Genomic DNA, 23,199 nt, shown 5'->3' with positions numbered 1-23,199 from the left:
AGAGGTGATGATCGCTTCATTGTGATACCACAACAAAGTACCGATCACGAAGGGGAGTTGACACATGTATGTGCCTTTTTTTTGTTCTGTTTTTGCAGCCACAGTGCAGCACCAAAGGCCCAAAAAATTAGGCATGTACACATGCCTAAAAAACTAGGTATTGTTGCAGCCTCTGCTGTAGCAGCGGCTGGAAAAATTGATGTTTTCCAGGCAGAAAGGTGATTAAAATATTGCGGCTTGAACCCTAGTTGGTGGCGGAGAATTCACGAAAGTCATCCGGTATGCAGACATTAAATACAGCAGTGTGGGGACCATTTTGAGGCATGTCATTAGGCCTTTTGTTAGTCAAACGTATCCCCCCACTGTCAGTCCCTTCGGGATCCATGCCTCATTCATCTTAATGAAGGTGAGGTAATCAACACTTTTTTGACCGAGGCGACTTCTTTTGTCAGTGACAATGCCTCCTGCTACACTGAAGGTCCTTTCTGACAGGACACTTGAAGCGGGGCAGGCCAGAAGTTCTATCTCAAACTGGGATAGCTCAGGCCACAGATCAAGCCTGCACACCCAGTAGTCAAGGGGTTCATCGCTCCTCAGAGTATCGATATCTGCAGTTAAGGCGAGGTAGTCTGCTACCTGTCGGGCGAGTCGTTCTCTAAGGCTGGATCCCGAAAGGCTGTGGCGATGTGTAGGACTAAAAAAGCTCTGCATGTCCTCCATCAACAACACATCTGTAAAGCGTCCTGTCCTTGCCGCCATGGTCGTGGTAGGAGGAGGATTACTTTCACCTCTTCCCCAATTAGATTCCCGTTGTGCTGTGACATCCCCCTTATAAGCTGTGTAAAGCATATTTTGTTGTTTGGTTTTGAACGGCTGCATCCTTTATGACTTTCAGTAATTTGGTAACATTTCTCCCACTTTCTGCTTATACCAGGGGTCTAGTAGCGTGGCCACCCAGTATAGGTCGTTCTCCTTCATCCTTTTTATACGAGGGTCCCTCAACAGACATGAAAGCATGAAAGACCCCATTTGCACAAGGTTGGTTGCCGAGCTACTCATTTCACATTCCTCCTCCTCACTGATGTCATTGACGGTCTATTCTTCCCCCCATCCACGTACAACACCACGGGTCCCAGATAGGTGACAACAATGAGCACCCTGGGATACCTGCTGTGGTTAGTCTTCGTCCTCCTCAAAGCCACATTCCTCCTCTGACTCCTCTTCCTCATACTCCTCTTGCAGCGTTGCCACAGGTCCGGCAAGCGATGATGATAAGGCCGTTTCTGGTGGTGATGGTGACCACAACTCTTCCTCTTCCTCTTCACGCTCATCTACAGCCTGATCCAGCACTCTTCGCAGGGCATGCTCCAGGAAGAAAACAAATGGGATGAGGTTGCTGATGGTGCCTTTGGTGCGACTGACTAGGTTTGTCACCTCCTCAAAAGGACGCATGAGCCTACAGGCATTGCGCATGAGCGTCCAGTAACATGGCAAAAAAAAGGCTGTCCTAGCACCCCGGTCATACAAATACTCGTTGGCGGCTTTTTCTTGTTGGAGCAGGTGGTCGAACATTAGGAGTGTTGAATTCCAACGTGTCGGGCTGTCGCAAATCAAGCGCCTCTCTATGGCATGTTGTTTCGGCGCTGAATGTCTGAAAAGTGCGCCATGGCCATGTAGGAACGCCTGAAATGGCCACACACCTTCCTGGCCTGCTTGAGGACGTCCTGTAAGCCTGGGTACTTAGACACAAAGCGTTGTACGATGTCCTTCAACACATGTGCCATGCACGGCCCATGTGACAACTTCCCCAAATTCAATGCCAACAAATTGCTTCCATTGACACACACCACTTTGCCGATCTCCAGTTGGTGCGGTGTCAGCCACTGATCCACCTGTGCATTGAGGGCGGACAGGAGTGCTGGTCTGGTGTGGCTCTCTGCTTTAAGGCAAGTCAACCCCAAGACAGCGTGACACTGTCGCATCCGGGATGTGAAATAGCCCCTGGGGAGCTGGGGGGATTCAGTTGATGTGCAGCCAGACGCTGCTGCAGAAGAGGACTCAGCCGAGGAGGTTATCAAAGAGGATGGAGTAGAGGAGGTGGCAGTAGGCCTGCCTGCAAGTCGTGGTGGTGTCACCAACTCCGCTGCAGAGCCACGCATTCCATGCTTGGCAGCCGTCAGCAGGTTGACCCAATGCACAGTGTACGTGATATACCTGCCCTGACCGTGCTTTGCAGAACAGGTATCAGTGGTCAGATGGACCCTTGCCCCAACACTGTATGCCAGAGATGCCATGGCTTCCTGTTCAATCACTGAGTAGAGGTTTGGGATTGCCTTTTTTGAAAAAATAAAAAATCGTCGGGTACCTTCCACTGTGGTGTCCCAATAGCGACAAATTTTTTGAAGGCCTCAGACTCCACCAGCTGGTATGGTAAAAGTTGGCGGGCTAAGAATTCCGTCAAGCCAGCTGTCAGACGCCCGGCAAGGGGGTGACTCTGTGACATTGGCTTCTTACGCTCAAACATTTCCTTTACAGACACCTGACTGTGGGCAGATGAGATGGAAATGCTGAAGGTGAGAGGCGGAGTGGCGGGTGGTTGAGAGAGGGCAAGGAGGACAGCAGTGTTTGATGTGGCTGAAGATGCTGGACCAGGAGGAGGATGGTGGCTTTGGGTTTGTGTACTGCTTGTACTCATGTGTTGATCCCATTGGCCTTCGCAAAGCAGTTGTACCGAGGTGGGTGTTGGACTTCCCACGACTTAGTTTCTTTTGGCACAAGTTGCAAATGGCATTTCTGTTATCAGAGGCAGACACACAAAAAAAAAGCTACACTGCTGAGCTTTGCAATGATGACATCCTGGTGGTGGCAACAGCATGCGTTGATTGGCGTGATGTCTGGCTGACCACTGGTGCCGATACATGCTGTCTGACTGTGCCACTAGCTTCTTGCGACAACCTCCCCCTGTTTCCAACTCGTCTCCTCCTTCTCTCTGTCTCCCCTTCTGAACTTTCCCCCTCTTCTCTTCGAGCAGGCACCCACGTGGCATCCACGGACACATCGTCATCATCAACCGTTTCACTTGTATCTGGCACCCTCAGCAAAGGGAGCAGCAGCGGGTACAAAATCAACATCATCATCATCATCATCATCACACTGTACGTCCATGTGTGTAATGCTGCCTGACTGAGACATATCCCTGTTATCTACATCCTCTGGCAACAATGGTTGTGCATCACTAATTTCATCCAACGGATGTGTAAATAACTCCTCTGAGGGATCAAGTGAAGTGGCAGTGGTGGCTGTGGTGGTAGTGGTGGTGGCGGGCGGGAGAGTGGTAACTTGAGAGCAGATGACCAAAGCTGAGCTGGAGGAGGATGGTGCGTCAAGGTTCTTAGCGGAAGCTGTTGAAGATTGGGTGTCCTGTGTAAGCCAGTCAACTATGTTCTCAGAATTTTTTGGGTTCAGGGTACGTGGCCTTTGAACACTGGGCATTATTCCAGGGCCAGTAAAAATCACAGCACCACGACCATGACGGCCCCTGCGGGGTGGCCTGCCTCTGCCTGTCATTTTTTTTTAGATAAGTGTTACTATGCGTGCAAGGTACTGGGCCACCCTATATAAGTGGTGGGCAGTGGGCACAGTACAGTCTGTGTGGGCCTGACACACACTGGCTTGCAACTGGGATTATATCACAGAGAAATAATATAAATTGATTTTTTTTTATCTACAAGGTATTTGTGAGTGACACCGTGTAACGGTATCAGTGGTGGCCTGGCAGCAAGGGGCCACAGTACAGTCTGTGGGCCAGACACACACTGGCTTGCAACTGGGATTATATCACAGAAAAATAATACATTGATTTTTTTTATCTGCAAGGTATTTGTGAGTGACACCCTGTAACGGTATGAGTGGTGGCCTAGCCAGTGGCCACAGTACAGTCTGTGGGCCAGACACACACTGGCTTGCAACTGCGATTATACAGGGAGTGCAGAATTATTAGGCAAGTTGTATTTTTGAGGATTAATTTTATTATTGAACAACAACCATGTTCTCAATGAACCCAAAAAACTCATTAATATCAAAGCTGAATATTTTTGGAAGTAGTTTTTAGTTTGTTTTTAGTTTTAGCTATTTTAGGGGGATATCTGTGTGTGCAGGTGACTATTACTGTGCATAATTATTAGGCAACTTAACAAAAAACAAATATATACCCATTTCAATTATTTATTTTTACCAGTGAAACCAATATAACATCTCAACATTCACAAATATACATTTCTGACATTCAAAAACAAAACAAAAACAAATCAGTGACCAATATAGCCACCTTTCTTTGCAAGGACACTCAAAAGCCTGCCATCCATGGATTCTGTCAGTGTTTTGATCTGTTCACCATCAACATTGCGTGCAGCAGCAACCACAGCCTCCCAGACACTGTTCAGAGAGGTGTACTGTTTTCCCTCCTTGTAAATCTCACATTTGATGATGGACCACAGGTTCTCAATGGGGTTCAGATCAGGTGAACAAAGAGGCCATGTCATTAGATTTTCTTCTTTTATACCCTTTCTTGCCAGCCACGCTGTGGAGTACATGGACGCGTGTGATGGAGCATTGTCCTGCATGAAAATCATGTTTTTCTTGAAGGATGCAGACTTCTTCCTGTACCACTGCTTGAAGAAGGTGTCTTCCAGAAACTGGCAGTAGGACTGGGAGTTGAGCTTGACTCCATCCTCAGCCCGAAAAGGCCCCACAAGCTCATCTTTGATGATACCAGCCCAAACCAGTACTCCACCTCCACCTTGCTGGCGTCTGAGTCGGACTGGAGCTCTCTGCCCTTTACCAATCCAGCCACAGGCCCATCCATCTGGCCCATCAAGACTCACTCTCATTTCATCAGTCCATAAAACCTTAGAAAAATCAGTCTTGAGATATTTCTTGGCCCAGTCTTGACGTTTCAGCTTGTGTGTCTTGTTCAGTGGTGGTCGTCTTTCAGCCTTTCTTACCTTGGCCATGTCTCTGAGTATTGCACACCTTGTGCTTTTGGGCACTCCAGTGATGTTGCAGCTCTGAAATATGGCCAAACTGGTGACAAGTGGCATCTTGGCAGCTACACGCTTGACTTTTCTCAGTTCATGGGCAGTTATTTTGCGCCTTGGTTTTTCCACACGCTTCTTGCGACCCTGTTGACTATTTTGAATGAAACGCATGATTGTTCGATGATCACGCTTCAGAAGCTATGCAATTTTAAGAGTGCTGCATCCCTCTGCAAGATATCTCACTATTTTTGACTTTTCTGAGCCTGTCAAGTCCTTCTTTTGACCCATTTTGCCAAAGGAAAGGAAGTTGCCTAATAATTATGCACACCTGATATAGGGTGTTGATGTCATTAGACCACACCCCTTCTCATTACAGAGATGTACATCACCTAATATGCTTAATTGGTAGTAGGCTTTCGAGCCTATACAGCTTGGAGTAAGACAACATGCATAAAGAGGATGATGTGGTCAAAATACTCATTTGCCTAATAATTCTGCACTCCCTGTATCACAGAAAAATAATACATTTAATTTTTTTATCTGCAAGGTATTGTGACACCCTGTCTGGATGGTGTGCACACAGTACTGTCTCTGGGCCACACAGTCACTCACTGTCTTGCAAATGCAATTATATCAAAGACAAATAATATAAATTGAATTGGTACTGCAAGGTATTTTCTGTGACACCCTGTATGAATGGTGTGCACACATTACTGTCTGTGACTGAGCCTGCAGCCTCTCACACACGGGCAGGCAACTGCAATATTTATACAGGTCCTTCTAAAAAAATTAGCATATTGTGATAAAGTTCATTATTTTCTGTAATGTACTGATAAACATTAGACTTTCATATATTTTAGATTCATTACACACCAACTAAAGTAGTTCAAGCCTTTTATTGTTTTAATATTGATGATTTTGGCATACAGCTCATGAAAACCCAAAATTCCTATCTAAAAAAATTAGCATATCATGAAAAGGTTCTCTAAACGAGCTATTAACCTAATCATCTGAATCAACTAATTAACTCTAAACACCTGCAAAAGATTATTGAGGCTTTTAAAAACTCCCAGCCTGGTTCATTACTCAAAACCGCAATCATGGGTAAGACTGCCGACCTGACTGCTGTCCAGAAGGCCATCATTGTCACACTCAGGCAAGAGGGTAAGACACAGAAAGAAATTTCTGAACGAATAGGCTGTTCCCAGAGTGCTGTATCAAGGCACCTCAGTGGGAAGTCTGTGGGAAGGAAAAAGTGTGGCAGAAAACGCTGCACAACGAGAAGAGGTGACCGGACCCTGAGGAAGATTGTGGAGAAGGACCGATTCCAGACCTTGGGGGACCTGCAGAAGCAGTGGACTGAGTCTGGAGTAGAAACATCCAGAGCCACCGTGTACAGGCGTGTGCAGGAAATGGGCTACAGGTGCCGCATTCCCCAGGTCAAGCCACTTTTGAACCAGAAACAGCGGCAGAAGCGCCTGACCTGGGCTACAGAGAAGCAGCACTGGACTGTTGCTCAGTGGTCCAAAGTACTTTTTTCGAATGAAAGCAAATTTCGCATGTTATTCGGAAATCAAGGTGCCAGAGTCTGGAGGAAGACTGGGGAGAGGGAAATGCCAAAATGCCTGAAGTCCAGTGTCAAGTACCCACAGTCAGTGATGGTCTGGGGTGCCATGTCAGCTGCTGGTGTTGGTCCACTGTGTTTTATCAAGGGCAGGGTCAATGCAGCTAGCTATCAGGAGATTTTGGAGCACTTCATGCTTCCATCTGCTGAAAAGCTTTATGGAGATGAAGAATTCATTTTTCAGCATGACCTGGCACCTGCTCACAGTGCCAAAACCACTGGTAAATGGTTTACTGACCATGGTATTACTGTGCTCAATTGGCCTGCCAACTCTCCTGACCTGAACCCCATAGAGAATCTGTGGGATATTGGGAAGAGAAAGTTGAGAGACGCAAGACCCAACACTCTGGATGAGCTTAAGGCCGCTATCGAAGCATCCTGGTCCTCCATAACACCTCAGCAGTGCCACAGGCTGATTGCCTCCATGCCGCATTGAAGCAGTCATTTCTGCAAAAGGATTCCCGACCAAGTATTGAGTGCATAACTGAACATAATTATTTGAAGGTTGACTTTTTTTGTATTAAAAACACTTTTCTTTTATTGGTCGGATGAAATATGCTAATTTTTTATTAGAGAACCTTTTCATGATATGCTAATTTTTTTAGATAGGAAATTTGGGTTTTCATGACCTGTATGCCAAAATCATCAATATTAAAACAATAAAAGGCTTGAACTACTTCAGTTGGTGTGTAATGAATCTAAAATATATGAAAGTCTAATGTTTATCAGTACATTACAGAAAATAATGAACTTTATCACAATATGCTAATTTTTTTAGAAGGACCTGTATAAAACAAAAACAAAAAAAGCAGACTGATGTACCAGCCCTAAAAAGGGCTTTTTGGGGTGCTGTCAGGACGCTGTCCTTACAGCAGATGAGTCTGTGGACACAGAAGTTCAGAACACTGCCCTAGCTAACGCTTTCCCTATTAGATCAGCAGCAGCAGCACTCTCCCTCCTCTCGCTAAGAAAGCAGCTTCAGAATGAATCTAAAATGGATGCTGTCCAGGAGGTGGGAGGGTCTGCTGCTGATTGGTTGGAATGTGTCTGCTGACTGTGAGGTACAGGGTCAAAGTTTCCTCAATGATGATGTATAGGGGGCGGGCCGAACATCTCATATGTTCGCCTGCCGCGGCGAAAGCGAACATACTATGTTCGCCGTGAACTGTTTGCCGACGAATAGTTCGGGACATCACTATTATCCAACTTACCACAGTGTTCTGGCATTAAAAAAGTGGTACATTTTGGCACATTCTCTTTTTTTCAGAAAGTGAGTAAAGCTTTAGCAGCAAAGGGAAAGTACTCCCATGGCCCGACAGATTTACAATAATTTATTCAGGGTAATATAGTATATTTCAAACAATAAGGGAGAAGCAGGCACACTCTTAGTTGGGAACAGGGTCTATTTTATTTATGTTCTGGTATTCATGTATTTGTAGATAAAAAAGTGGTGTTAAATATACGTAAAAATTAAGTATAAAATGAAAAATAGCGTGATCACCAATATGTGAGCAGTGATAGATCCTTTAGAAAAAATATTTTTACCCCAAAAACAAATGGTATATAGGGTGATTTGTCGAGTGTTTAGGAAAAATTATAATAGAGAAATATATATTAAGTCAAGTATATATATAAAGAAAATTGTCCTTTATAAAAGTAAATAGTCCTTCATAAAAAATATTGAAAAAATTTTGGTCTTTCAGTCTTTTTAAAGTGGCCACTGAACAGTGAGTAAAATCAAATAAAATCAAGTAAAGAATGTAATCATCATATAGAGGATTAATATGTCCCCTTATAGAATTATAGCTCCGTTGGTGGTATATTTGGTAGATGGTAATTTAGAAGTTTGCTGTTAAATAGAGGATAATGCGTCTTTGCAGATATATTTGCAGATAGGAGTAATTCATATATGGCATATATGGCACTGATTGTTAGTGGTCATATTCCATATGTTCCTCTGTTAGAGAAAGTGGTGCTCTGAGCCTGGGTGCGGCGTCCCGCACTGTCTCTGGCTGCAGAGATCACTTACCCTTCTTGACGCTTGTATTCTTTAGGTCCTCTAATGGTAATTGCCGGTAGTTGGCTGTTGAAGTCCGGTCCGGTCCTCAGGAGTTAGCAGCGTGTCTCGTGTTGCCTAGGACGCCGAGAGGCGTGGTTCGCGCGTCTGAAGCGTGACGTATGTGGTCACGTGATCGGACTCTCTGTCAAGCTTCTTCGCAATGCTTCTCCTGCTCTGTAGTGAGTGGTGAATATCCCAGTAATCCTCTTAAACGCGTTTCGGGAGTCTATCCCTTCATCAGTAAGTGGAGGATTATAGTGGATACTGTGGTATTTATAGGGCGGTGATCAATTAGTTTATCAATCAATTAAACCTAACAATCAGGCTAACATATTCAATTGGTTGTGCTGTATCAGTTTTGTTTGGCTCATTAGGTTTGTAGCCGGAATGAAGTATAAAAGATATCCTAAAAAGGGGAAGGTGATAAATGAGATAACGATATATATCGAAATAAGGGTCTATATAGTTGAGAGTGTTGTGTAGTTATATAGATGTTGTTGATCGGTCCTATAATAAGGTAATTATTCTCTTTCAAAGAGGATCCCTCATATCTTTTATATCCGATACCTATATGATGATATAGGGGAATAGAGGTATAGGATATGGTTTAGCAATGTTATTTACAAGGGATACTCACATGTTATAATCATTATTTATTCTGTTTTCTAGTTGTAAGTACTGCCTATGAATAGGAGGCCTATAGTCGTCTTGATATGTTTCAGCCGTGGATATGTGTTGGAAATATCCCAGTGATGTCACTGGTCCATAGTGTAAAGGACCCAGTGAGTATTTGGGTCTATTATTCCCGCATGTACCAGAAGGACTATGGGAGCTATAGCCTGTGATGTCATATTTGTGGTGTAGAGAGCTTGTCGGTTTTAGGGGATCCAGATATATTGTAATTTTAATTTTTTATATATAATTTCTATTTGCGCGTGTTCTTTCTTCATAAGAAGCCTGTAGTAGTTCTGATGTGTTCCAGTTGTGGGTACATATTTAGAGTATGCCCTTGATGTCACTGGTCCGTAATTTGAAAGACCCAGTGAGTGTTTGGGTTTGTCACTCCTATATGTACCAAAAAAAGAAGGGCTATAGGGAATACAACCAAAAGGGGATTTAATAGTTATAAACTGAATGGTCTTGGTATAGCTTGGTTAGTAAAAAATCCTTTTTGGTATACAGCGGGAGATGTCCATTGTATCACTGGTCCGTAGTAAGAAAGACCCAGTGGATAACCGGGTTTATCCTCCCTATGTATATCCAAAGGAGCGGGACGGGTAAAGAAAAATTGATGAGTGGGTACATGGTATCTTCGATATAGTGGTGATGTCAATATCATAGCAGTCCAATGTGAAAGGCATGTCGGACACCAAGCATATTTTCAGGTGTGATAGGGGACTTATCTTGGATGTAATGGCGTATTACGTGTGTTATATTGGGTTCTTGTTGCTGAAGTTGTGGGTGTCTGTGTGTGTGGGAAATGTTGTTGTTGATGAGGGGCAGCCGCTCGCCAAGGGGCAACCGGAAGGAATATAATAACCATTCCGGTTACTCATCAGGGAGCGGCAACCCCCCAATCAAAGGAACCCAAAAATCTCCATTTCTGCATTTAATCCATTGGCTAGAACAGAGTTGAATTCAAAAATTCTTCTGGATTCCACTCTGGACATTTTGTGTATGAAGTTGCCCCCTCTCCAATCTTTTTTGACTTTTTCTAATGCTGTGTATTTTAATCCGGATGGGTCCTTGTTATGGATGGTTCTAAAGTGGTTTGATACTGTGTGTTTGTCATAACCTTTCTTTATATTTGCTATGTGTTCTGATACGCGTTTTTGAAGTGTCCGTTTGGTGCGACCTATGTACAATTTTTGGCATGGGCATTCTAGAGCGTATATAACTTATGTTGAGGTACATGTTAGGAATTCTTTGATTTCTTGTTTATGGGAGTTTGTTTTGGATGTGACGCACCTCTACCATTTACCTGAGAGGTAGAGCCGTCTATTCCACTTCTTTACTTTGAATATAGTATATTACAGAACAAAAAAAATCGACAGTGTATGCTAAGATATAGCTGGCATAGATTTAGCTTTTTCTGGTCCATGGACTGTCAGAAGGTCTAAAACATTTAAGAGATGTGTGCCTTTTAATACATTTTTCCTTCTTATTCCAGCACAATCCTGAACAGGCACCTCAAATACTGGTAGAGTTTTTTTTTTTCAGATTTCAATCAAAGCACGCTTTAGACAAAATTAGCAGCTAAAATTACATGCAGTCATTAAAAAATTTTATTTTGACAATGTTCAGTACCTCTTTGCATAAATTTGAAATGATTAATTGTCAACCTGACTAAATAAGTTTAGTAAATCTAAAACAATACTTAACAATTAACAATACTGTGGGGAACATTTATCACATCTGTGCAACTTTTCTGTTAAATCTTGCTACTTTTTGTGAGCTACGCCACCCCACACCACTTTGAAAAGTAGCGTTAAAAGTAAGTCTCTTTTGGTAAGTATATAGGGGGGCATTTATCATTTGAGATTTTTTTAATGTCACTTTTAAGCCTCGTTTTGCGTTGTGTGGTTGCACCAAATTTATGAAATGCTGGGCAGTTTTGATGTATTTGGTGCAAATGCCATTGTGTTTGTTTAACATGCACACAAACATATTTTTGGTCTGCATCCAATCCAGAATTTTTGTGGGTCTTATGCCTTCCCATTCACTATTTGGTCAGTTATTTACATCAGTTATTGTGAGCCAAAATCAGGTGCAGGTCAAAAGAACAGAACAGGAGAAACTCTTTACATTATACTTTATCTCTGAGTAGGCATCAATACTGGTTTTGGCTCACAATAACTGGTGGTTATTATAACGTATGGCCGTGGTGCCCATATTGTGGACCGCAAACAGTGGTTCCACAATACACCTGCACTGGCCGGTTGAACGCAGTGCTGTGGACTGCTGTGACTTGAAAGGGTCCATAATCCGCAAGATGTCGGAAAAGATAGGACCTGTCCTATCTTTTGTGGAGTGGAGGCATGGATCTGAAGCCCACGGAAACACTCAGAAGCGCTTCTGTGGGCATTTGGATCCGTACCTCTGCACCGCAAAAGAAAGTACATGTCCTTTCTTTTGCTCTATTTTGCAGATCATGGACCCATTCAAGTCAAAGGGTCCACACCGCATCATGGAATTCAAACAGCCAGGGCCCATGCTTTGCAGACCGCTATTTGCGGCCTTCTGCAAGGGCATGGCTACCATAAGATTGTGTGAATGAGCTCTAAGTCTTAATAACATACCAGGGGGCTGCCTAGTGTAGCTTTCAACTGTTCTGCAACATTTCAAATGTCACAGATAGTAAATGTTCCATAATCCAGGTCTAATCTCACTTTTCTGTCTAAACCATTACTACACCAGAGTTTTTTTTAGTTTTTTTGCATTTTTGTTTTGCGCTCCCTGCTTTCCCAGAGCCATAACTTTTATTGTATTTTTCCGTTCCGTTTTTGGGACAAGTTATACTTTAAATAATGATCAAATAATAACTACCGTGGAATAAAATCAGTTTTATTTGTTTGTCAACAAATTCTAATAACTTTTTTGTAGTTATGTGTACAAAACTGCGTAAGCATTCATTTTTTGAGGGGCAATCTGTACTTTTCATTGATGCCATTGTAGGGTGTGTACGACTTTTTGATCACTTTTTTATTATTTTTTTGTGGGAAATGAAGTGACCATAAACGGTGAATCACCATTTTGACATTTTCATCTGTTTGCCGTATGGGGGAAATATTTTAATATTTTTACAGTTTGGGCATTTTCACACATGGTGATACCCATGAATTTTTTTTGTTTGTTTTCTACTTTTATTTTGGGGAAAGGGGGTGATGATTTGAACTCTTGCACATATATATATATATATATATATATATATATATATAACTTTTTTTTTTTTTATACCCTTTTTTAATAGTTCCCTTAGGGAACTATAACAAGCATTCATTAGAAGCATTGGCATTGGAGTCTATGAGAAATGTACTAGTTTCCAATGGAGCCATGCTACAGGCAGGGGCTCCAAAAAAACACTATGCAGCAGCCTCCTGCACACAAGGGGCTGCTGCACACAAGCTCTGGCGCGCACTTCCGGTAATACACTCACTCAGATGCCGTGGTCAGGTCTGAAGTTTTAAATGTCTGCAACTGGCATTATCACCGGTCACTGACATGAGCTGCAGGTTTCTGCTGTATGAAACAGCAGGCACCCAACGGCTATGGCACCCGCTCCGCTCAGGAGTAGGCATCATCTTTAAAATCCCAGCACTGGTCGGGAAGGGGTTAAACATAGACCACTTTGAAAAGTGCCATGTCTCCTAAGGGCTGCTTCACATGAGCGGATACCATGCGTGTCACCTGCTGCGTGAAAGACAGCCAAGCCCCGCACTGGACAGCAGAGACACAGAGCATTAACATTATTGATAATGCTCTGTGCCTCTCTGTGATCTTTTTACTAAATCACAGTGACAACTTTATCTCAGGCCTCTTTCACACGACCGCGTGGCTTTTTCAGTGTTTTGGAGTCCGTTTTTCACAGAGCCATTGTTCCGTTTTTTGTTTCCGTTGTGTTTCTGTTTCTATTCCATTTTTCTGTTTCGTTTTTCCATATGGCATATACAGTATACAGTAATTACATAGAAAAAATTGGGCTGGGCATAACATTTTCAATAGATAGTTCCGCAAAAATGCAACAGATACAGAAGACATACAGATACATTTCTGTAGGTGTTCAGTTTTTTTGGCGGACACATTGACTTAAATGGAGCCACAGAACGTGATTTGCGGAGAATAATAGGACATGTTCTATCTTTCAACGGAACGGAAAAATGGAACTACGTAAACTGAATGCATATGGAGTACATTCCTTTTTTTTTTGCGGGACCATTGAAATGAATAGATCCAATTACAGTTTCGGTTCCAAATGGAACAGAAACGGGAAAAAATACGTTTGTGTGCAAGAGGCCTGATTTTGCAGTAAAAAGATCAGAGAGGCACGGAGCATTATCAATCATGCTAATGCTCCATGTCTCTGCTGTCCAGAGCGTGGCGTGGCTATCTTTCATGCAGCGGATAACACGCATGGCATCTGCTCATGTTAAAACAGCCCTAAATGTTGCAATCAGCATTTCGTGTGCCGCTTTAAGGTTTGCAAAAAAAAACTGATGTCTGTGTGCATTCTCTATTTTGTGGAACGAAACAGCTGTCCCCTAATATGATGTGTGTAATGCGGACAATAATAGTACATGTTCTATCCGTTTGTGGAATGGGCATATGGAAACAGAATTTACACAGAGTAACTTCCTCTTTTTGGCGGACCCATTGAAATGAATGGTTCTGAATACGGTCTGCAAAAAAATGAACCGGACACAGAAAGAAAATATGTTCGTGTACATGAGCCCTTATGATGTGCAACATTTTTAAATGTCACGTAAAATGCTGCAGCTAGACGCACAGATCGCTAGATAACCCCCTGGCATACTGTCATTTACAAAAGCGCAGTCACATTGCTTGTGTGCCAAATTTAAAACCTGCTTTCACTAATTCAGAAATTTGGTGCAACACCTGGAAAAAAATAAAAATTATATTAAAAAGTACCACAACTTATACATTTCCTCCTGTTTTTCTACATTAAATCCTTAAATAACTCCTAAGACTGTAACATTTAGATGTTCAGTCATATTATATGTTCAGTAATGTGATTTGCTGACTTTGTCAGGGCACATTATTTTAGAAAGGTAAGAAAGCTCATTGCTCGAAGTTATTACTGTCACATTACATTTTCTTAGAATCTTTTCAAAGTCAGAAATATTTAGCTAAAGTTGAAATTTGCTGTACTTAAAAGTTCAAGTGAAGCTCTTTTGCCGTCTTTCAGGGATTAAGGTGCATTCTCCAAACTATGCCAACATTTTATGCAAAGCAAGCTACTCAGAGTAGGGCCTCTAGCACACGAACATATTTTATTTCCGTTTTCGTTCCGTTTTTTGCGGTTTCCGTTTGCAGTCCCTATGCGGAACTGTTCAATTCAATGGTTCAATTCAATTCACTGTGTGAATTCCCTTTCGGTATTTCCGTATATCCGTTCCGCTAAAAGATAGAACATGTCCTAGTAATGGACAAGGATAGTACTGCTCTATTAGGGTCCAGCTGTTCCGTTCCGCAAAATATGGAATGCACACGGACGTCACCCGTATTTTTTGCGGATCCGTTTTTTGCGGATCGCAAAAGACATACGGTCATGTGCAAGAGGCCTAAAACTATGGTACAACGAATTAGAATTTCTCATAGTTCTAATGTACGTTTCATTCATTTGATTTAGGTTTTGTGCACACATCCATATTTTCCAGTCCAAAAAAAAATACAGATTTGCAAAATACGAATGATGTCAGTATAATATCCATATAACATCCATGTTGCATCCATTTTTTTTTTTTGTGGACTCATTGACTCCATGTGCTTTTCGCATCCATACATCTGTTCTGAAAAAAGATGTGTCCTATACTTGAGACAAAAATTGAGGATCCCAAAACCGTTGAAGTCAATGGGTCTGCAAAAAAACGCAAGTAACATGTACATCACACAAATGTAATTTACAGATCTGCATTTTGCGAACTGCAAAATACATACAGGCGTGTACATAAGGCTTTAAGGAGCATATGTCAGCAGACTTTTACCAAAAATATTGGCTGATCTGTTGCATGTGTGCTTCCCAGGTGAAGGCATCTGTTTTGGTCCCATGTTCATATGTGCCCACACTACTGAGAAAAATAAGATTTTCATGTATGCAAGTAAGCCTCTAGGAGCACATTTACACTGCCTGGCCCTGTCAATCAAAGTGGGGAGGACGGGGCAGTTGCAGAGGTTCATTTGAAACTATTAAAACCTCATTTTTCTCAGCAATGCAGACACAGTGCTGCGGATCGACCGTGGGGCAGCCGCATGCAGAACAATTTCTATTTTTTTGTGCAATGGAAGCACAGAATGGAACACGACGGAAGCACTCCATAGTGCTTCCTCCGTGCTTCCCTTTAGCACCACATCTCCGTATTTGCGTACCCATTCAAATGAATAGGTCCGCATCAGCGATGCGGAATGCACACGCCCGGTGCCCCATGTATTGCGGAACCGCCATATGCGGCCCGCAATGCGGCCACGGGAGCACTACGGCCGTGTGCAAGTGGCCTAACAGTGTGGGGAATTGACTCCGGCAAAGAGATACTCTCAGTCCAGGTTTCTTCAAACAAAATGCTAGTAGTTTATTTCCAGCCAACAAAGTCCAACAAACATAAATGTAGCTTTATTTAGCTTGAAGCAAACAGTTAACAGAAATATGCTTTACTGCAGCACAAAGTCCAAAATTAAACACTTTTTTTTCCCTTTTGGTAGTAAGTCACAGTTCACACCTTGTGAAGTCTTTGTTCTCACCACGCTAGAGGTATATGGTTTCTCCTGGTTCACTGTCCTCTGAGTCAGTAACACACCATCTCCATGCACTGCTCCATCCAACATACCCCACCTGAGCAGCTGCTAGGGAAGCTTTTATTTGCCTGCACCTGTGGGTGGATCCAGAGCCAGGTTAATCTTAGTACCCGGTATGGAACATATCTCACTTGCAAAATTAACCCCCTCACTTTAATGACACATCCCCCCTCCCCCTTTGATTCAGGCCTGGATATTTACTCCTAATTGTGGTCGGATCGGCTATCAGAAAGGTGTCCCTAACCTATCTAACCCTATCTTGCAACAAGCAGTAGAATTGTGCCATAACTGCTGCGGTAGGGCAGCCTAAAGGGGGCCACCCTAATATGAAGTGACTGTAAGATGGCGTGGGTGGGTGGGTGAAATCAGCTGAATCGTCATCAGCCTAGGCCTACAGGAGCCTATAAATAGCCTAGTAACCAACCAGCCTGGCCACACAGGTGCAAGTAAGTAGCCGTGTAATGAGCCTCTCCTCTCACAAATACAGCAAAGTTCTTTGCTTAACACTAAACAAGCAGTCCACGAGGGTGACAGCCATAAACCAATTTAAAAGGTGAGAACCCTGTGGAGGCTTGTGGTACCTCACGAATAGCAAAAAGTAAATAAGGTAACAACATGTCCCAATCTTGCCCACCACTTTTTTTAACATGCTTTTGATGGTCTTGTTGAACCTTTCAAAGAGGCCATCTGTTTGCGGGTGGTAGACAGAGGTGTGCAAATCTTTTAGCTGGAATAGTTTACATAGTTCCTTAATTATTTTGGACATAAATGGTGTGCCCTGATCAGTAAGAATTTGCTTTGGTAGACCTGTTCTGGTAAATACATAAAATAATTATTTGGCAATTACTTTTGAAGAGGTGTTTCGTAATGGTATAGCCTCAGGGTACCTGGTTGTATAATCCAGGATCACCAGGATGTACTGGTGACCTCTGGCAGACCTGACTAAGGGACCTACTAGATCCATTGCTATACGCTCAAAGGGAACATCTATGATAGGTAGGGGAACTAAACAAATGTGGAAATGTGGCATTAGAGAGCTAATCTGACATGTTGGACAGGAGTCACAGAAGTCTTTAAATTCTCTATATACCCCAGGCTAAAAGAACCGCTGCAAAATACGCTCTTGAGTTTTTAATACCCCTAGATGTCCTCCTAAAATATGTGCATGGACCATTTCAAGCACCTTGCGCCTATAGGCTCTGGAACCACTAGCTGCTCAACTACCTTTTCATTGACCCTGTTAACTCGATACAGTAGGTCTTGTCTGTCTCAGGCACCTGATGCACCCCATTTAAAACTTTTATGTTTTCAAAGGCCTTTTTTTAAGGCTCGGATTTCTCAACTGAGCAGTTCCAAAATTTGCCCTGGGAATTTCTAGATCAGGCAATTCCTGCTGATGCCCAGCTAAGACACAAAAGGGAAAAGAACTATCATCAACATCATCATTAGTTAATTTGACAGACAAGCCTTTCTTACATACAGTTCCCTCTTTATCTGCAACCCCCATAGATTTTTCCCATGGTGACCAGAAAAGATGAAAGTCACATCCCAGAATAAGTTTATGTATCAGTCCAGGCACAACCCTCACCTCTCAGGTAACAGTTCCCAGAGAAGTGTGAACGGAGACCTCAGCAAGGGCATATTCTTTCGTATCCCCATGCACACACTGTACTGAAAGTTTTATTTCGGGGAATACCATTTTATGGGAATTTTAGCCCGGAGCAAGGTGATCACACTCCCAGTGTCCAGGAGGGCTAGTACCTGGTGGCCATCTATCCACACCTCACAACTTTGCAAAGAGTCCTGGGGCACTTTAGCGGCAATACTCAGGGAGTGAGCAAACAAGGACTTTCCCTGGTCACACTACAGTCTGTGGGCACTGAGCCATGATGTGCCCAAGCTCATGACATCTCCAGCAATGAGGTCCAGAAGGTTGTTGAGATAGGAATACCCCTGGCAAAGAAACTGTACTTGATGGAAAAACCTGGGGAGTGGCAGCCCTTTGTCTTCTACTCTTTTCCACAGTATTTCCGGGTAGTCGAGTTTTCCCCTGAGATGGTGGAACTGCACCATTTTTCCTGACACGACTCTCAGTGACAGCATATCTTTCCAGGGTGCCGATCATTTGTTCAGTGGTCTGGGCATCACTCTGCATTACCCAGTACTGCAAGTCTCTGGAAAGTGCACAAAACAGTCGTTCCGCAGTGACCCGGTCCACCACCTCCTGTGAGGATGACTTTTTTGGCTTAAGCCATTTATCCATTAACTTCATAAGGTGATGGACCTGTGACCAAGGAGGCTTACTGTATCATATTGCCACTCATGCACCCTAAGGGCACTGACAGCCAAAGAGACCCCCACTCGTGCAAGTATCTCTGCTTTAAACCGCATATGACTTAGCATTCTCAGCAGACAAATCACAAACTTTTAGGGGCTCACCTGCAAGTAAGAAAAAAAAATCACAGAAAAAAAAGATAAAAATGCACCAAAAAAATAGATGCAAAAATTATATATGGACTAAGCCCTCACTCTGATGTAATAAAATCTGAGGCTCTTAGCTAATATATTTTGATCAAAACACATCTGTTCCCACCTAACCCTGCCAAGGTGGTCTCAGGTCAGGCAGGTCCTATGCTAAATCAACCTATGCCTTTGGGCATCTATGTGCAGGAGCGCAGACTCTGCACATACGGGTATAGTGTACTGCTCCTAGTCACCTCTATGTGCATCCAGCAACCAATGAGAGGAGGAGCAAGCATATCTATATGTACCACCTAATCAAGGCGGTCTGTTTAATAGGAAGGGCAAAAGTGCACAGGAATGTAACTGCCAAGATAAAATAGGAGTGCTTTCACACTTGAAGGTGCCACTCCCTCAAGCATATACTACATAATAAACAAAAATCACAGAAAAGAGAAAAAAACAAAGATAAAAATATTGGCTAAGAGTCTCAGAGGCTAAGATATTGGCAAAAAGTCTCAGATTTTATTCATGGGCTTAGTCCATATATAATGCTTGCATCTATTTTGTGAATTATTATCTTTTTTTCAGTGTTTTTTTTTTCTCCATAAATGTAGCCAGGGACATCCGCATATTTATTTATCATATAGTGCAGGATGGTTTTTTTTTTTTTTTTCTGTGATCTTTGCTCACCTGCAAGTAATGGCGCCTGAACTTCAGCCCACTGGAATTCTGGCAAATGTTCCCTTTCAGTGGTTCACTCAAACAACACCAGGTAGACCTCTACATCCACTCCTTCTACCATCCATTGCATTGCTCTCTGTACCAACTTCTGTGGGTTGTCCAGGGCAACAGTCTGAGAGGAGGCCTGTTGAACAGTCCCACTCACCTGTAACACAACCAGTTGCTCCATGAGCAGTTTATTAGTTTGTTGATGTACTTATATGGCCTCTGCATATGCATGTTGTTGTTGGATGTTAGCTTGCACCAACTGCTGGATTAATTCCTCTATGTTTGTGGATTGTTTGGAGTCTAGAACAGCAGCTTTCACCCAGAACATATGTTTCTCTGGTTTTCCTGGTGCATCTGGCAGATTCACTTAGCAGCAAAGAGGTAGCACAATAAATACCAAGCATGCAAGCATATGAAACAGTGTGGGGAATTAGCACCAGCAAAGAGAAACTCTCTGTCCAGGTTTCTTCAACCAAACAAATGCTAGCTTTTTTTCCTTTTTGTCAGGGACATTGCTAGGTTAAAACATTTGGGGCCTGGCCTCTGATATTTTGTCCTAGGCCCTGAATATCCTGCCTGCCAGATAGATACAACTGTATTGCCATCCTCAGGACGACAATACAATTAAATCAAATGCACTGGAAGATCTGAAGGACTTGTGATGACATCCCAGGTCATGTGACGAGTAAAACAGGTAGTGGTTAAGAAGGACCTGCAATGATGCCACCATCATGTGACCAGTGCAGGAGAGGACCAGTGAAGTGGAGAAGTCCTGGTTGAAGAAGCTGTGGTGACGTCTGCTACATGAGGAGAGGTAAGTGAAGGGAGAGGCAGAGAAATGCTGGGAGTTGTGGTTATTTAACTGGGACTGTATGTTAGGGCTAAAGAGAGAGATGTTAATCACATGGAACTGCATGTTGGAGGTGGCTACAGGAGGGAGAAATGTTATTTACATGGGACTGAATGTTGGAGGGGGCTGGGACAGGGTAATGTTATTTATATGGGACTGTATGTTGAAGGCGGCTGGGGAGAAGGTGATGTTATTTACATGGGACTGTATGTTGGCAGCTGTGAGAGGGAGTGATGTTATTTACATGGGACTGAATGTTACAGGGGTCTGAGGAAGGGAATGGTGATATTTATATAGAGTTGTATTTTGGAGGGGGCTGTAGATAGAGAGGGATGTTATTTACATGGGACTGTATGGTGGAGCGAGGAATATAACTACAGGGGGCACTGCAGGGAGCATAAAAAAACTGGGGCACTTCAGGGCGAACATTATAACAGTAGGGGCAGTATAAATACTGGGGGCACTGTAGGGATATTATAAATCCAGGGGACATTATAGGTATTCTTATTACTACTGGGGGCGCTATAGGAGTGACTTATAGAGCCAATTTATTTCTACTAAGGGTACTATGGTGTCCTTATTACTACTAAGGGGTTTGTAGAGAGCATTATTACCACTGGGGGAACAATAGGGGGCCTTATTTCTACTGGGGACTCTGTGAGGGCATTCAAAATACTTGGTTCTTCTACTAATGGTGGCATTCTTGGGGAGCATTATCACTTTTGGGGCCACTGTAAGGGCAGTATTACTAATGAGAGCATTCTAGAAGGGAATTACTATTGGTGGGAATTTGAGGAGCACTATTACTATGGGGGCACAAATTTTTCTTCAGGATAGTATTTGGGGGTATTGGGGAGCACAGCGAGTAGCAGGATAACACTGTGGGGACTCAAGGTTGGGGGATGATGAGAGAAATGTGAGGAAGCTAAGATGTCTGTGTGTCACACTCTGCAGAGACAAGTCGTGGCTGAAAGAAGTTGTCCAGACCGAATGGAGAAGATGATGACAAAGAAGATCTACATCAGAGGAATGGTCACCTGGGAGGCACTGGATGTGACAGGTATGTGCTGCAGTATAGCAAGTACAGGAAAGTGCGGGGGGAGGGTTGATTTAGAGAACTGGGCCATATTCATTGGGGCTTGGGCCCAAGATCTTTTGAGACCCTAGCAACGCCCTTAATTTTGGTAGTAAGTAGTGTTGGGCGAGCATGCTCGGCAAAACACCATTTTGACTCGCAGCCAATAAACTTGCGGGGAAGTACTGGTACTCACTGTAATGCCATAGCCATATTGGTTACTGGCATTACAGTGATTGGCTGACCAGAAAGCGTCATCGGGTGCTATATAGCACCCAATGACATGTGGTTTGGCTCAGTCTTAGTCAGGGCGAGATGCAGCAGAAAAGAAAGATAGTGTAGGGACAGGATTATTATAAAAAATTTTAGGCAGGGTTTAATATTGAAAGGTGTTAGAGACCCAAAAGTCATTTTAAGGACTATTGTTTTTATCTGGCTGCAATATATATTATTGGCGCAACCTGCTCTAAATTGCGTGCAATTGTTTGGGAGCTGCTGACAGTGACATAACCTCTGCTACATCTGTTGTGTTAGATTTGCTCATCCTAAATATCTGTGACATTCAGCGCAATTGTATAGCCACTGCTGACAGCGACATTACCTGCGCTACATCTCCTGTATAACATTTGTGCATCCTAAATATCTGACATTCAGTGTAATTTTTTCTTATTGGCTGGTGACAATGTTATTACCTGCGCTACATCTCCTGTATAATGTTTGCGCATCTTAAATATCTGTGACATTCAGTGTAATTTTTTTTTTTGCCGCTGGTGACAGCGACATTACCTGCACTAGATTTCCTGTATAACTTTTGCACATCCTAAATATCTGTGACATTCAGTGTAATTTTTTCTTAGCCGCTAGTGACAGCGTCATTACCTGTGCTACATCTCCTGTATAACGTTTGCGCATCCTAAATATCTGTGACACTCAGTGAAATTTTTTTGCCACTGGTGACAGCGACATTACCTGCGCTACATCTCCTGCATAACATTTGCGCATCCTAAATATCTGTGATATTCCGTGTAATTGTTTCGCTGTTGGTGACAGTGACATTACCTGCGCTACATCTGCTGTGTAACGTTTGTGCATCCTAAATATCTGTGACATTCAGTGTAATTTTTTTGCCGCTGGTGACAGTGACATTACCTGCACAACATCTCCTGTATAATGTTATCACATCCTAAATATCTGTGACATTCAGTGTAATTTATTTGTGCACACACTTACAAAACCTGCTCTATTGTATGTGTGACATACTTGCACGCATATATACTATTTAATATGCTCAAGGTGAGCAGTAAGGGATGGGAAAGTGGCCGTGCTGCTGATGATGCATGCAGAGGCCTTGGCCCTGGGCGTGGTAAAACTGTGCCTGCTAGAGCACAAGAAATACACTCATCCACGATACCTAGCTTCATATCCTAGTTTGCAGGGCGGCGCAGGAAAATACTCTCAAAGTCACACCAGTGCGACCAGGTGGTCGGATGGATTGCAGCTGATAATGCTTCCAGTCAGTTAAGCACCACCCTGTCTTCCACAAAGTCCAGTCTCAGTAGCCAAGAGTCTGGTCAATAGAATCCTCACCCTGATCCTCCTTCCTCTCACCATGGAGAGTCTTGGCAAACAAGTGATCCCACACTTGGATATTCCGAGGAGCTCTTTTCATTGCCATTCCTTTATTTTGGCCTTTTGCCAAGCCCTCTTGAAGAGGGACATGAGGAGATCTTGTGCACTGATTCCTAAACTCTTGAGCATCCACAGTCAGAAGAAGATAAAGGTGGGAAACAGCAATTAGTGTTTCACGAGGTGGATAATGATGATGAGATACAGTTG

This window comes from Bufo gargarizans, chromosome 6 (genome assembly GCF_014858855.1).
Source record: "Bufo gargarizans isolate SCDJY-AF-19 chromosome 6, ASM1485885v1, whole genome shotgun sequence".
NCBI classification, from domain to species: domain Eukaryota; kingdom Metazoa; phylum Chordata; class Amphibia; order Anura; family Bufonidae; genus Bufo; species Bufo gargarizans.
Note: the sequence above shows the minus strand (reverse complement) of the source record.